A 13,475-nucleotide genomic window follows, 5' to 3' on the forward strand; every position below is an offset into this window, starting at 1 on the left:
GCATCTTTCCCACTCTTTAATGGCAGTGTTGATTCTTACTTTTGATCCAGGAGCCAAACCCTGCCCTCCACACAAATCAGGAAAATAAACCTACATTCCCTCATCTGACAAGCACAGAGAATTGTTTGCAACCCTGTACTAGAAATTCTACTACATAAAATTGAGCTGGAGTCTAAGCTCCAACAAAAACAGGCCAAGAATTGTATTTACAACAAAGTGACCAAGACTCCAACATAAGGGGCCTCAGAACATACTAAGAAGAGTGTCACAGATCAGAAAAGTGAAAAATCCCATTCAGCTGTCCTTGTAAATTTCTATCTGTTGTACTTCTTTAGACTGAAATGTACTCCTACATTGCTTAACAGTTTTCTCCACAAGGAAATACAAACAGCTAAACCTGCAATGTTCTCCAAGAGCTAACAAGGGACCCTCCACACTTCACATCAGGAATAAGCAGGAGTAGATTTTATCCTAAATCTAAGGCACCACCAACTGTTCTTGACAGGCCTTCCACTGACCTGGACCCTTGACTCCGTTAACAAATAACTCTCATTCATTCATTCTCATTCTCTCTCTCTCTCATACTACTACTACCACGATTGCCCTGTCTCTTGAGATAAGGCTGCAACATCCTTCAGACTGGGAGGCCCAGGGCCCTGCCTAACATAAAGGAATCACTAACAATAATGATAATAACGCTATTGAGAATAACTGACATTTATATAAGCTTTACATACATTAACTCATTTGACTCTCACAAGCTCACGGTGTGGCTTTCAATCACTTTACTTCTATGGGCCTTAATGAGCTAACCTGTCAATGAAGCAAATATACACACCTGACTACCAAGGTAGGTTTTAAGAAGGCTGTGTGAGCAGGGATCACTATGGAACACTGAAAGGTAATGGTGAAGGTACTTTTACTTGGGCAGAAACATCCTTAAGACGCAGGTTGCAGCAAGGCGGATCAGGGCACTGGAGTGGCTGCAGGGAAGGGAAGAGAAGGAAAGTGATAGGAAGGAGTGCAAGGTGGAAGTACCTTCCTTTGGGGAATAACGTAGGGAAGAAGAGACTCCTGCAAGGGAAGGAAGGGGCGGGGGAGGCGCGGTGCTGAAAGATACAAAGTGGGCGGACGGAGAATGGTCTACGGGGGTGGGGGTGGGGGTGGGGGGGTCTTCAAGGGATTACAGCGCCGAAGAGGAGCAGCAGGACGGCAGTTTCGCTGGGGCACGACGGGAGGAGACAGGAACCCGGGGGCACGCTGCAGGGAAGCGGATGAGGGTGTAGGGAGATTCCCTTTACCTGAGGAAGAACACCTGCACGGGGAAGGTGGGAAAGGGACAGTGCGCAGGAGTAGGAAAAAAAGACAAGAGAGCTGAAAGCCAGGGAAACAAGAGCCGGCGGGCAAGTGACCTTGGGCGGTGGAGACCGCCCCTGTCGCGGGGCTGCCTCTGTCTCCCCAGGGCTGCGGCCAGGGCTGGGCGGGCCCGGCTCCACGATCTCCCTCCCGGAAGCCCAGGGGAATGGAGGCATCCCCTGCTATCTGAGGAGGGGGCATGACGTACCTTCCACCTCCCCTGGCCTGCGCTGGTTAGTTACTTCAGCTGCCTCTGGAGCCTCCTCCCGAGCTACTGCAGCCACTGCCAGCCGGAGCTCAGGGGCAAGGGGTAAGCCGAGGCGCGCGCGTCACGCTGCGCGCCCGTGCTCCACACCTCGCTCCGAGAGAGCGCGGAGGCCCCGCCCCTCATTCCTGCCCAACCAATCCCAAGCTCCGGGGCGGACACACGGGCCTCCGCCACCTCTGCGTTCTGCATTCCGATTGGTCTTTCCCGCCACGGCCCGATTCTTTTCCCCAACCCCTCTTCTGGGAGGCCCCAACACGCTCGCGTGCACGCGCGCTCTAGCTTACGCGCCCTCCGGGCTTCCTCCTTGGCAGCTCCTAGAGCTCCCCAACCAACCAAGCCCGCCCACCACGTGATCTTCCGCACCTGACAGTTGGGCCGACGAGGGGGGGAGGGGGGAAATGTGGGAGAAGAGGGGCGTTGCGCGCGCGTCGGGCCGACGAGGGGGGAGGGGCCGTAAGATACCCAAACAAATTCCAGGCGGTGGTAGGGGCGGGGCGCCCCTCCTCCTCGCCTCCTCCCCGTGCCCTTTCCCTGCTAGGGTGGTGCCACGCCCCGCAAATCCAGCCCGTGGCAGTGCCCAGCCTTCCTCTCCTTTCAGGCCCTTTGCCCTCCAGTCATGCCAGTTCCGCCCCACACCCCTAGCTGTGTGTGAGTGTGTGTGTGAGAGACACCCTCATCCAATCTCGCCCCGTCCTTCTCCCCCGCCTATCCTATGATTGGCACCCATGCACCCCTCTCCTCTAGACAGCGTTCTCTTTCTCACACTTCTGAGGAGCACACACACACACCCTCCAAGTTCTCATCCTCCCGATGCCCCCTCCCCAAACCTAGGCTATTTAATAATCATAATCATAGCAAACATTTGTATGGAGCTTACTACCCGCCAGGCGCTATGTACTATGTGCTCTAAATTATTTCATTTGACTTTCACAACAAACCTAGGAGATAGGTGCTATTATTATCCCCATTTTACAGATGAAGAAACTCAGAGGTTACCTGATTTGTCTAGGTTCACACACAGCTAGTAAGTTATCTCAGGCCATATTTGAACTCAGATCTGCCAGATTCCAGGTGGAGCACTCTCTCCATTTTGCCACCTAGCTGTCCTCACCCAGGTTTTCATCCTCCCCCCCAATCCAAAAATGAAGTGCTTACTATGTTCCAGATACTGTGCTAAGCACTGGGAATACAAAAAGAAGCAAAAGGCAATCCCTGTCCCCAAGGAACTTACCATCTAATGGGGGAAGACAACATGCCAACAAATATCTACAAAGCAAGCCATATACAGGAGAAATAGGATGTAAAAGAGTTGGGCTTCCTAAAGAAGGTCAGATTTTAATTGGACATCCAGGTTCTCATTCTCCCCTCTGACAACCTAGAGCACACAGGTTCTGGTTCTCCTACCAAAAACTAGGCTATTCTGGTTGTCATCTTCCCCTTCCCCAGCCTATGGCCATCAGGTTCTCATCTACCTCCTACTCCTTCTCATCTCACCCCACTACATACAAGTCTTCCTTCCTACAAAAAGATCTTCATTCCCATCCCTAATATTCCGATTCTCATCCCACAAAATCCAAGGTGTGGTTTTTTATTCCTCTTTCAACATTCAGATTCTCCTTTCCCCCTCCCTTTCAACAATATTTCAACCAATAAGCACTCCTGTGCTGAACACTGTGGGCACTGTGTTAAGGATTGGGGATATAGACAAAAATGAAACAATCCCAGCCCTGGAGGAGCTTACAATCTATAAGGACAGACATGTATATTTACAAAATAAATGCAAAACAATTTGAAGGGGGAAGGGAGGTCTAAACTGCTGGAGAGGAATCAGAAAATGATGAATGTAGAAGTTGAGCTTTGAAGGTATAATGAGGAATGGTCAATGAGAACCTTGTCCATAAAAGCATGTACAGCGACATGGAGTGTGTTCGGGTATTCTGTGACTGTTTATTCTCTGCTGCTTACTGCTGTAGACTCCCATGTTGGCAATTCAACCTCTTTTCTGATTAAGAGATGAGGAAAGAGGTAGCAACAGTGGTGACTTCCTGTTGCCTGGTGGTAGCCTGTCTCCTCACCAGGGCTGTCACATGGACACAAATATGGTGCCTCTTTACATGTGTTCTTTCTTGATCTTAGTTGAAAGAGCATTGGCCGGCAATAGAACAGAATTTATTTGCTCCAAAAGGTCAGAAGAGCCATCATGAATCCAAGAACTGGAGTCCATACCAGATTTTAATTTCAGCCTAGCCAGGTAAGGCACCTGAGGAGCAGCCTGCTTGACCCACACCACTAGTGGATTGACTCCAAAGCACCCCACCCTCCTGCAGCAAGGGAGCTACTTCTCCAGTGGCTATGCTACTCCTAGGAGCGAACTTGATGGGATGAATTTTTGTGGCAGCCATATTAAATTTGAGCCCACTCTCCCCAGGGGATAAGGTGGGATAGGAAAGAATGTGCCCCCCTCCCAGGTGTTGGGAGGAAATGCTTTGTAACTTTCTTCAGACTATACATGTCCAAAATGTCATAATCAATCATAATCAACAATATAGAGAAGGTTGATATTAGGGAGTTGAAATAGAAATAAAAAGTTGATACTGGGGAAAACACAACTGGAATGGAAACTTCAGCCAACAGCAACAGAAGAAATTTCCTACTGCCCTTTAGGGGAGTGCCCAGAACCATGAAGGGGTTTATAGCTAGCTAAACCCCTGGGGACCTTGACATTTCAAGTAACAACTGAGATTTTTTAAAAAGAGTATATATAGCTAAAGAGGAAACCAGGGATTCTAAGAGGCATGGGGAAGGAGGAAACACATTCCAGGAGTGGGAGAGTAGGAGATGGCCATTACAAAAACACCGACATGAGAGGGTAGGGTGGAGGGGCAGCAGGAGAGAATGTGTAAGTGTGTGTATCCAGTCTTAGTCTCTCCCCTGAGCTTCATTCCTACGTCACCAATTAATCACCTCTTGGACATTTCAAACTGGATGTCTCAGAGGTGTCTAAAACTCAACAAGTCTAGAGCTAAACTCATTTTCTTTCTCCCCATCCCTACCCCCAGTCACCTAAGCCTAGGTATCATCCTCAACTCATTACTCACTCTCATCTTCCTATCCAGTCAGTTGCCAAATTCTGTCAATTCTACCTTTGTAATATCTTTTTACACACACACACACACACACACACACACACACACACACACACACACCCCTTGTCTCCTTTGACATGGCTGCTATCCTAGAACAGGCCCTTACCACCTCACACCTGGACTGCTTCAATAAGCCTTCTGATTGGTCCCCCTGCCTCAAGTCTCTTCAAGTGATCTTCTTAAAGTGCAGATCTGACCACTGTCACTCCCCTACTTAATAAACTCCAATGGCTTTCTATTGCCTCTAGGATCAAATATAAACTCCTCTGTTTAGATGGTAAAGCCCTACACAACCTGGCTCCAATGTATCTCTCCAGCCTCATTGGACTTTACTTCTTCTCCCACAGTCTGTGTGACCTGACCAAGCTGGCCTTCTCTCTGTTCTTCACACACAACGCTCCATTTTCCATCTCTTGGCCTCTGTACTAGCTGGACCACCTGTCCAGAATGTACTCACTTTAGTGCTGCCTCACAATCCTTTGTCTTCCTTTGCTGTTGCTGTTTGTCCTTCATTCTCAGAGGACCATGACATCAGGGAGGTGATGCCATAACGTGCAAGTGAATTGGATTTAAGTGAGGAAGGGCTGTAGAAGGTCACCAGCCTCGCTTTCTCCTCCAGAGCCATCTGGATCCAGTGGCCAGACATAGATCATGTCCTATCCTGTCCTATGTCTTCCTTTAAGATGCAACTCAAGCATCATCTTCTATATGAAGTCTTTTCTAATTCCCCCAACAGTTAGTGCTCTCCCTCCCTAATTACCTGGCGTTTAACTACTTTGTATTTATTCACTTTATATTTATGCTGTATATATATATATATATATGTACTTGTATGCACTTATCTTTCCTATAGAATGTAAATTCTTTGTGAGGAGAAATTGTTTCATTCTTTGTACTTATATCCCCAGGCCTACCACTGTGCCTTGCACTTATGAGGAATTTAATAAATGCTTGCTGATTTACTGATTGAGATGGAATATCATATTTGAGGAATAGCAAGAAGGGCAGTTTGATTAGAACCTTTACTATGTGATCAGGAGTAATGGGATATGGGTTGTGTAATGCTTTATATATCAAATAGAGTTTTCGTCTATGTACTTCATCTCTTCCCCAACATCCAACTTTTCATTTCTGTCTGGCCTTCTTTTTGGTGCATCAGATTGGTTGCCAAGTCTTTCCTTGATTCTGCTTATAATATCTCCTGTACTCTTTCTCTCCACTCACAGCAATAGTACTTCTAATTGTTGAAAAAAATGATGAAATACAAACTCCTTTTCTACCTAAAACTGGCAGCTCAGGTCTTTCACAATATGATTTCAGTCTTTCTAGCTTTACTTAACATTACTCTTCATCATACACTCTCTGTTCCAACCAAACTGGACGTACCACTTTCTTTCTGAAATGTCCACAGACGTTAGGACAGAGGTCAACATGTTCCAACTTTTTGTGAAGCTTTAACCGATTTCCATATACCTACTCTATGCTGAAAGTGTACCTTCCCTCAAATTTTCCTACAGCACTTTATCTCTCCCTACCTAGTATTGTACTTCTGCGTGTACCATCTCTTCAGTACAATGTGTAACCTGTGGACCAGGGGGCATCCCTCTCCCACAAGAGACCCTTGCTCTATCCAATCTATCAAATCCAAGGACTGGATTCAGCCCCAGGGGAGGCTGATCCCCACAAAGAGGAGTCAGGCTTTTACTGGCACATCGGTCTTATTATGCCCCCATCCCAGGAAAATCTCTTAGAACAAAGCTTAAGTTTGGCACACGTCTAGGATATTGCCAAAAAGGACAGTATCCCTTTTAAATGAATAGCAAAGAGAGAAATCTCTTCTAGAAACGTAAATCAATATACAAAATAGAAGCTATCACATCTAGAACAGATGTTCATTTCTTTCATCACAAAAGGAGTGCTTAACATCCATGTTGCTCATAGAGGCTGTTGGGGTCATTATCTAACCTTCTACTCTCAAAGATGGTAGATAGCCCAGAGCAAGGCTTCATCTATCCTTTAGGCTCTTCAAGCCTCCCCATGTATTTTGGCAGCATCTGAGCATGATACACATGGTCTAAATATGGCCTCCCAGGGGCCAAAGTCAAACCTTTATAGAGCTAGGTGGTCTGAGTTAAAACCCAAACTCAGACACTTTGTGGCTGGGTGACCCTGAGCAAGTCACTTAACCTCTGTCTGCCTTGGTTTCCTCATATGTAAAATGGGAATCACAACAGCACTTCTTTCCCAGGGTGGTTATGAAGATAAAGGGAGATAGTTGTAAAGTGCTTTGCTAACCTTAAAGTACTACATAAATGTTTGCTATTATTATTATATATGTATTATTATCAAATGGTAATAAGCATAGATATACATACAAAGATATACACATACACACAAGATGTCCCAAAAGTCTTAGTGCAATTTTAAAACTTTAATAAATTCATTACAACTTTTGGGACACCCTCTACTGACTACATAGACATACAAATTTGTTTCTAATCAATTTAGAATATTTTGGCCATGACCAAAATCACCCCAAACCCTTAAGATATCAGTAATTGACTCCTTTTCACTTGTCAGGAAACTCAGTCTTGCTCCACTCACTGTCTCTTAAGATATTAAGTAAAGCCCTAAATCCTCTTCATAAAATTGAAAGCAGCTTCCTCAAAAAAGACCTCTTCATCCTTCTGTGTCTTTACTTTCCCTCAAGCTAACACTTTTAATCATCTCTCTCCACACTCTCCTTGAGTCCATGGGAAAAGCCTCTCACAGTACAGATTCTTTGTGGATGATCCTGCCTTCTCCCTGTCTCCACTGGGGTAGAGATGCCAGAGAGTGGACAGAGAGCAGGATTTGGAGAAAGGAATACCTGAGTTCAAATTCTACCCCAAGTACTCCCTGGGCAATTTTCATCATCTTTCTAAATACCTCGATTTCCTCATTTATAAAACGAGGGTAATAAAAAATAGCACCAGCCTCACAGAATTGCTACAAGGATCAAATGAGTAAACATATGCAAAGTGTTTGTAAACCTCAAAGCTCTACATAGATGCTAGCTATTGTTATTCTTGGGCTTTGTCTCAAGCCATTTTTCAACTGTCACTTTGAACTGCCACATCAACTGTGTTCCTCAAAATTCTAACTGCTCTTAAAGCTAGAATAACTAGATTCCTATGATCCAGACATAGATCATAGATCCCTACAGCCCCTATAATCCAGACATCTGAAGCAATTGATACATCAGGATCGGTTTGTCACCTGTGCTAGTGAAAAGAAACAAACGAAGTGGCCAGGGAATTGAGGTGCAGTCTCAAGCAGATCTAGGCCATCATATGTTCTTGCTACCCTGTGCAGGAAGTCATCATTGCTGCTGGGAGGAGGAGATTCCCTGCCCGCCCCCTTGCAGGAAATCTGATGGAGATGCCCTGCCCAAGTCCCAAGTAGCACACACCAAAGAGGGGAAGTGAGAGAAAGAGGGAGATACTGTCGTCTCTTTTTTAAAAGATGATTGAGAAGTTGGTTCTTCCTGGCTCAACTGCTAATCCTCCCATCATGGTGACCAAGGTACCAAGCAGGAGGCTCGCTTGTACGTGCTCCTTCTCAAGAGACAAAAGCATGTGACTACACATGCTCATTTCATGGGCTTACTGCTATTAAAAATGCAAACTCCTGGTAGTTTTCTATTTTTAATCTTTGTGACACATAAGCATGTGATAACAGGGATGACTTTTGTGTACATTTGTTGGTTATCTCACAAGACACCTGAAATATTTCCATAGAATAGAAACTTCCAGTAAGCCTACAGAAAGACAGAATATCACTTTACCATTATTGAAAAGGGAAGTATAGTTCAGAATTTTGCCCATCGAGTGGTATGCTACTTGAGCCACCAGTCCAAGACATGTTGATGCACGTGTAAATGATTATCTTTAGGCACATGTGCAGGTCACCCAGCCCTGCCAAGGAAAGGAAAGAATTCCTCACTAACCCAAACTCTGAATTATGCTAGGACATGAAAAGTAAACTATTGCTCTGAATGTGACGTATACAGAAAACATGGCTCTACAACTCCCCCTAATCCTGGAAAATTTCTTGCTCTCTGTTGGTCAACTACCACTTTGCTAAGACTCAGGTAAATGATGTTCACTGGCTACTTAATTTATTTAATATATCAAAAATATAATGAAAATGTTTGGAGCTCTGCCTGCCCATATCTTCAAACCTCTTCCCCTCCCACAGATTGTAGAAAGAGAGTAAGAGAATCAGTTATAGGATCCAGGGGTACAGCTGCAGTCCTGGAAACCATGAAATCAGGGGGAAAATGAGGTTCCCTGTCCAATCTCAGCTCATACCATGGCTCCCCGTATGATTTCAGTTCTTCCACTGCCTTTCCTGATACTGTTTCTACTGATTTGAATTCCTGCAGCAGCAACTGACCATGATCACCACCACCACCAGGACCCCCTAGAAATTCAAGGTGTAGCACTCCATAGGGGCTTGCTCTCCTAATCTGAAATTGCACTCATGGCTTGGGGTCCCCAGAGAGTGGACTATTACTTCTACTCTGGATTCTAGGGGTAACCTTGAAGGAGTGGGTACTCTTACTCAAAAATCCCCACCAGTGTTCTCTTGGTGCTTCTGATTAACACTGAGCCAATAAACTTAATTAAGTTTTAGCAAAGATATTTACTAAAAAGTTATAGTAAGAACATTTTGTATAAAACATTCTGTCCAAAAGTTACTATAAACACGCTTCCACAAATACAGTTCCATGGGAAGAATGGGCTCAAACTTGGGGTACAACAGTAGTGAGGCACACATGTAGGATACATGTACAGCAAAAGGCAACTCACAACTCTTGGTACTTTATAGCCCAAAAGTCCTCTTTTGAATCCATAGCATGATCTCCAACTACTGGAGTATGAACTAATTATCTAACAAAAACTGCTGGGAAAACTGGAAAGCAGGCTGGTAGAAACTGAGGTCAAACAATATACTATAATAAGCTCCAAAGGTATACATAATTCTAATATAAATGCTAGATCATAAAGTAAGGGGACAGGAAAGTAGCTACCAATTGCAATTATGGAGAGGCATTCTTACCAAACAAAAGTCAGACGAAGGAGATAAAATGGGCAGTTTTGATTGCATAAAATTGGAAGCTTCTCCACAAACAAAATGAAGGGGCTAAAATTGTGCATTTGGGCATAAAAAATCAACTTCATATGTATAAGATGGGGTAGCTACAGTTAAGACAATAATTGTTCCATGTGAGTCAGCAGTGTGATGTGGCAGTCAAACATTTTAATGCAATTTTGGGCTGCTTTAGGGAGACATTTCTAAGAATAAAAAAGTTACAGGCCCATGGAACTCTGCCCTTGTCATACCTCATCTAGAGTTATTTTGTTCATTTGGCATCACATTTAAGATGACCTCCTGAAAGAGAAGTGATGGAATCAATGGGCAGACTGAGGCCTCCGTATTCGGACTTGGCCAATATGTGAATTGTTCTTGCCTGCCTATACATCTTTGTTACACAGGTTTTATCCCTCCCCCACCTCTTTTTTTTTTTTCCAGTGATGAGAAAGGAAAATGGAAGGGAAAAAAAAGAAATGCTTGGTAATTAAAAAAATTAAAAATGGAAAAATAAGAACATTGATAAACTGGATAGTGTCTGAAAAAGGACAATCAGGATGATGAAGTACCTTGAGGCACTGACACGAGGATCAGTTGAAGGAAACGGGTGTGTTTAACCCAAAGTAAAGAAGACTCAAGAGGGACAGGATAACTGTATTAAAGTATCTGAAGGAATGCCATCTTTGGTCCCAGAGGACAGAAGCAATGGTGAAAGTTGCAAAGAGGCAAATTTATTCTTGATATCAGGAAATACTTCCTATCCTGCCCCAAATGAAACGGGCTGCTGCCAGATGTGGTAGGTTCTCCTTCCCTTGGAGGTCTTCAAGCAGAGGCTGAATGATCATTTATCAGGTATGTTATATGTGAAGAGTTTGGACTAGATAACCACAGAGGTCCTTTCCAACTCTCAAATTCTGTGATTCTTTGAAGACACAGCATGATATAGAGGAGTGACTGGATCTGGAGTCAGGTGATCTAGGTCTGAATTCCAGGACTCACAGTAAACCAGCTGTGCAACCATAGGCATGTCTTTTCACTTTTCGAATTTCATTTCTCTCATTTGAACCAGGAACCCTATATGAAGGGGAAGACTGGGGGGGTATATTTAATTTTCTGTGCCAGGATCATCAGAACTTTCTCCCTCTCCTCTGCTCCCCTCTCTTCTTTCCTCCTCTCTTCTGCTCTGCCCTCCTCTTTGCTAGCCTCTCCTCGCTTCTCCTCCCCTCCCTTTTTCATCTATTCCCCTTCCCTCTCCTCTCCATGAGTCCAGAAAGAAAAGAATGAAAGCAGGCACCAAGCTACCTTTATGAAACACTTGGTAAACTTTTGACCACTAAATAATGAGTTGTTACTTGTAAAAATGTGGATAATGATACTTAAGTAGCAGAGTTAACCCTAAGGATTTGGGCATGTACTCTGGCTCTGTGGGTGCTCAAGCCCACTACTAGAGGATATAAATGACAGAAAAATTTCTGATTGCTTCCTTGATCTCTATAACTAGATTGTGTCAAAGGAATTAGCAAATGAGTTAGGAAGAGTTGCCCAATTGGTAGGCTTTAAGATGAATAGAGGAGAAAATATCCACCTCTTTTTCCCTTTTCTTTTGATTGGGTGTCACTTTGGGACTCTGCCAGTTCTCCCTGGGACTTCCAGCTAAGGTGGGATAAGAAGAGAGAATTTCTATCCCTCCCTTCTCCACCAACACTTGCCTAGGTGAGCCTGAGACTGGACCTGAAGTTCCTGGCTGCCTCTTTGTGTTTCTTTCCCCTAAGCTCAAGTGACTGAGCAATGATCCTGAGAAATGGATCCTGAGTCCTTGTGCTTAACCTATGAGTCTGAGAGGTCACAGGACCATAGAACAAGGGTTGGAAGGGATCTCAGCGGCAACCTCCCACTGTATAGATGAGGAAAATGAAGCCCAGGGAGGTTAAATGAGTGGCCCCATGTTGCCCGCAACGAGATTGTACACTGAATGGAGAGGCGTGAAATAACTTATGACATGGGCCAGGCGGAGTAGAATTACTGACTCAGTTTATTCATCTGAGGGCACAGAATATATAGGGAAGATCTAGCCTAACTTCAAAGAGTCCTCCCCGTGAGATACTCCCCAGAACATCTGCTGAGGATGTAACAATCATGAATTTCCTCCTTATCAGGGTTCCTAGATTGGGCTGTAGATTCCAAGGTTTTCCCAGGCGCCTTGGCGCCACCTGCATAGAGGAGTAAATACATAAATCTAAGGTTCAAAGAGAGAGAAGGGATGTCTCAGAGACCTCTTTATCAGGAAGGAATTTGGGGAGCCGTACCACTTAATCCCTGAGCCCTTTGGGGTGAAAGCCTGAGCAGAGGTCAAACTCTGCCTTGGATCTTAAACCCTTATCAGACTCTTAAGATCAGCCCTCAACAGCCCCAGGTCACAGGTAGCAGATGGCAGAACCAGTATTTAAAACCATATCCTCTGACTCCAAGTCCATCATGCTTTTCACTGATCCATACTCCTTCACTCCTGAGTCTATGCCAGCTGTCCCCTTCAGCTTACTACCCAAATTCTTGGAGAAGATGGATGACTGCCATGAGGAAATGTCAGAAGGAGCTGCCTGGAAAGGACCAAGAAAAACCACATCCTGTTCTGGCTTGCCAGGAGATCCATAGGCAGTGCAGGTCAAAGGTCACAGTGAAATGTGTGTTCAGCAATCCCACAAAGTACCTTTCCTTTTCAAGGAGACTGATCATGTAGGCAATGGGTTGTTTTATGTTTTAATTTTTTACTTGAACGCTTATCGGTCTTCTGTGTTTTAAGCATTTCCTTTGTGATGATAGAAATAATCGTCCTGTGCTTGATATCTACTTTATACATTGAATATATTTTCTAGAAAAGACCCTACCAATCCTTTTCAGAGGACACCCTACATAAGTTTTATCTAAGAAAATTTTCCCCCCAAGAACTTTGAGGTAGGGGGGCAATGAGCCAAAGAATATGAAAAAGGCTTGACTCCCCTCTCCTAGGGATTAGGCTTCCTTAGGATTGATCGATGTGAATCCAGAGTGGTGCCCTTGCCCATGGGAATGGGTCCCTCTTGCTTTTATATAACACCTGTTATACAGTTTAGAATACATTAGACAATACACAGAACGAACGAGCTCTCCCACAGGGAGTGAGATCACAGCTTGAGCATAAGAAAGAAAGTCCCAGACCTCCCAGGGGAAAGTCCCCAAAGTCTCTAACATGGTAAGCTAAGGATACACAAGGATATGATTGAGGCACCAGCTCCTCTATTTGCTGGCTTCTTCCCAGAGGTTTCCTCTCCCTCCAGGGATGTCTCCCTGAAGAGAGTCTGGAACCATGTGTTCTCCCCTCTTAAATATGGAACCTCACCAACTCTGCCCCTCATACAGGCATGAAACACTAAGTAATCATTCTCAATCAATGAAGAGTCTTATGTGAATAGACTTGAGCCTGGGTTACAATTAGATTTGCAAAGACAGAAGAAAGGAGAAGCCAAGTCATTTCCAGCCTACAAGATACAAGAAATATAACAAAGGAAAGAATGAGTTTGGACCATAACCTA

The 13,475-nt window shown here is 44.6% G+C and overlaps 1 protein-coding gene across 5 annotated transcripts in view; it reads right to left on the minus strand.

Moving 5' to 3' along the window:
• MROH1 (maestro heat like repeat family member 1) overlaps window positions 1-1,728 on the minus strand; it is a 197,445-nt gene extending 195,717 nt beyond the window's left edge. For 3 of the 5 annotated variants that reach the window (XM_078153842.1, XM_020995209.1, XM_020995206.1), the window contains exon 1: window positions 1,565-1,725. The gene's annotated coding sequence lies outside the window, so the exon portion shown is untranslated. Of the gene's footprint in view, window positions 1-838; window positions 984-1,564 lie in introns of all 5 variants that reach the window. The other 2 variants (XM_020995207.1, XM_020995210.2) reach the window with 2 other exon arrangements.
• Between the last annotated feature and the right edge of the window lie 11,747 nt (window positions 1,729-13,475).

Source organism: Phascolarctos cinereus, unplaced genomic scaffold, assembly GCF_003287225.1.
Source record: "Phascolarctos cinereus isolate Bilbo 61053 unplaced genomic scaffold, phaCin_HiC Scaffold_4;HRSCAF=312, whole genome shotgun sequence".
Classification (NCBI taxonomy): domain Eukaryota; kingdom Metazoa; phylum Chordata; class Mammalia; order Diprotodontia; family Phascolarctidae; genus Phascolarctos; species Phascolarctos cinereus.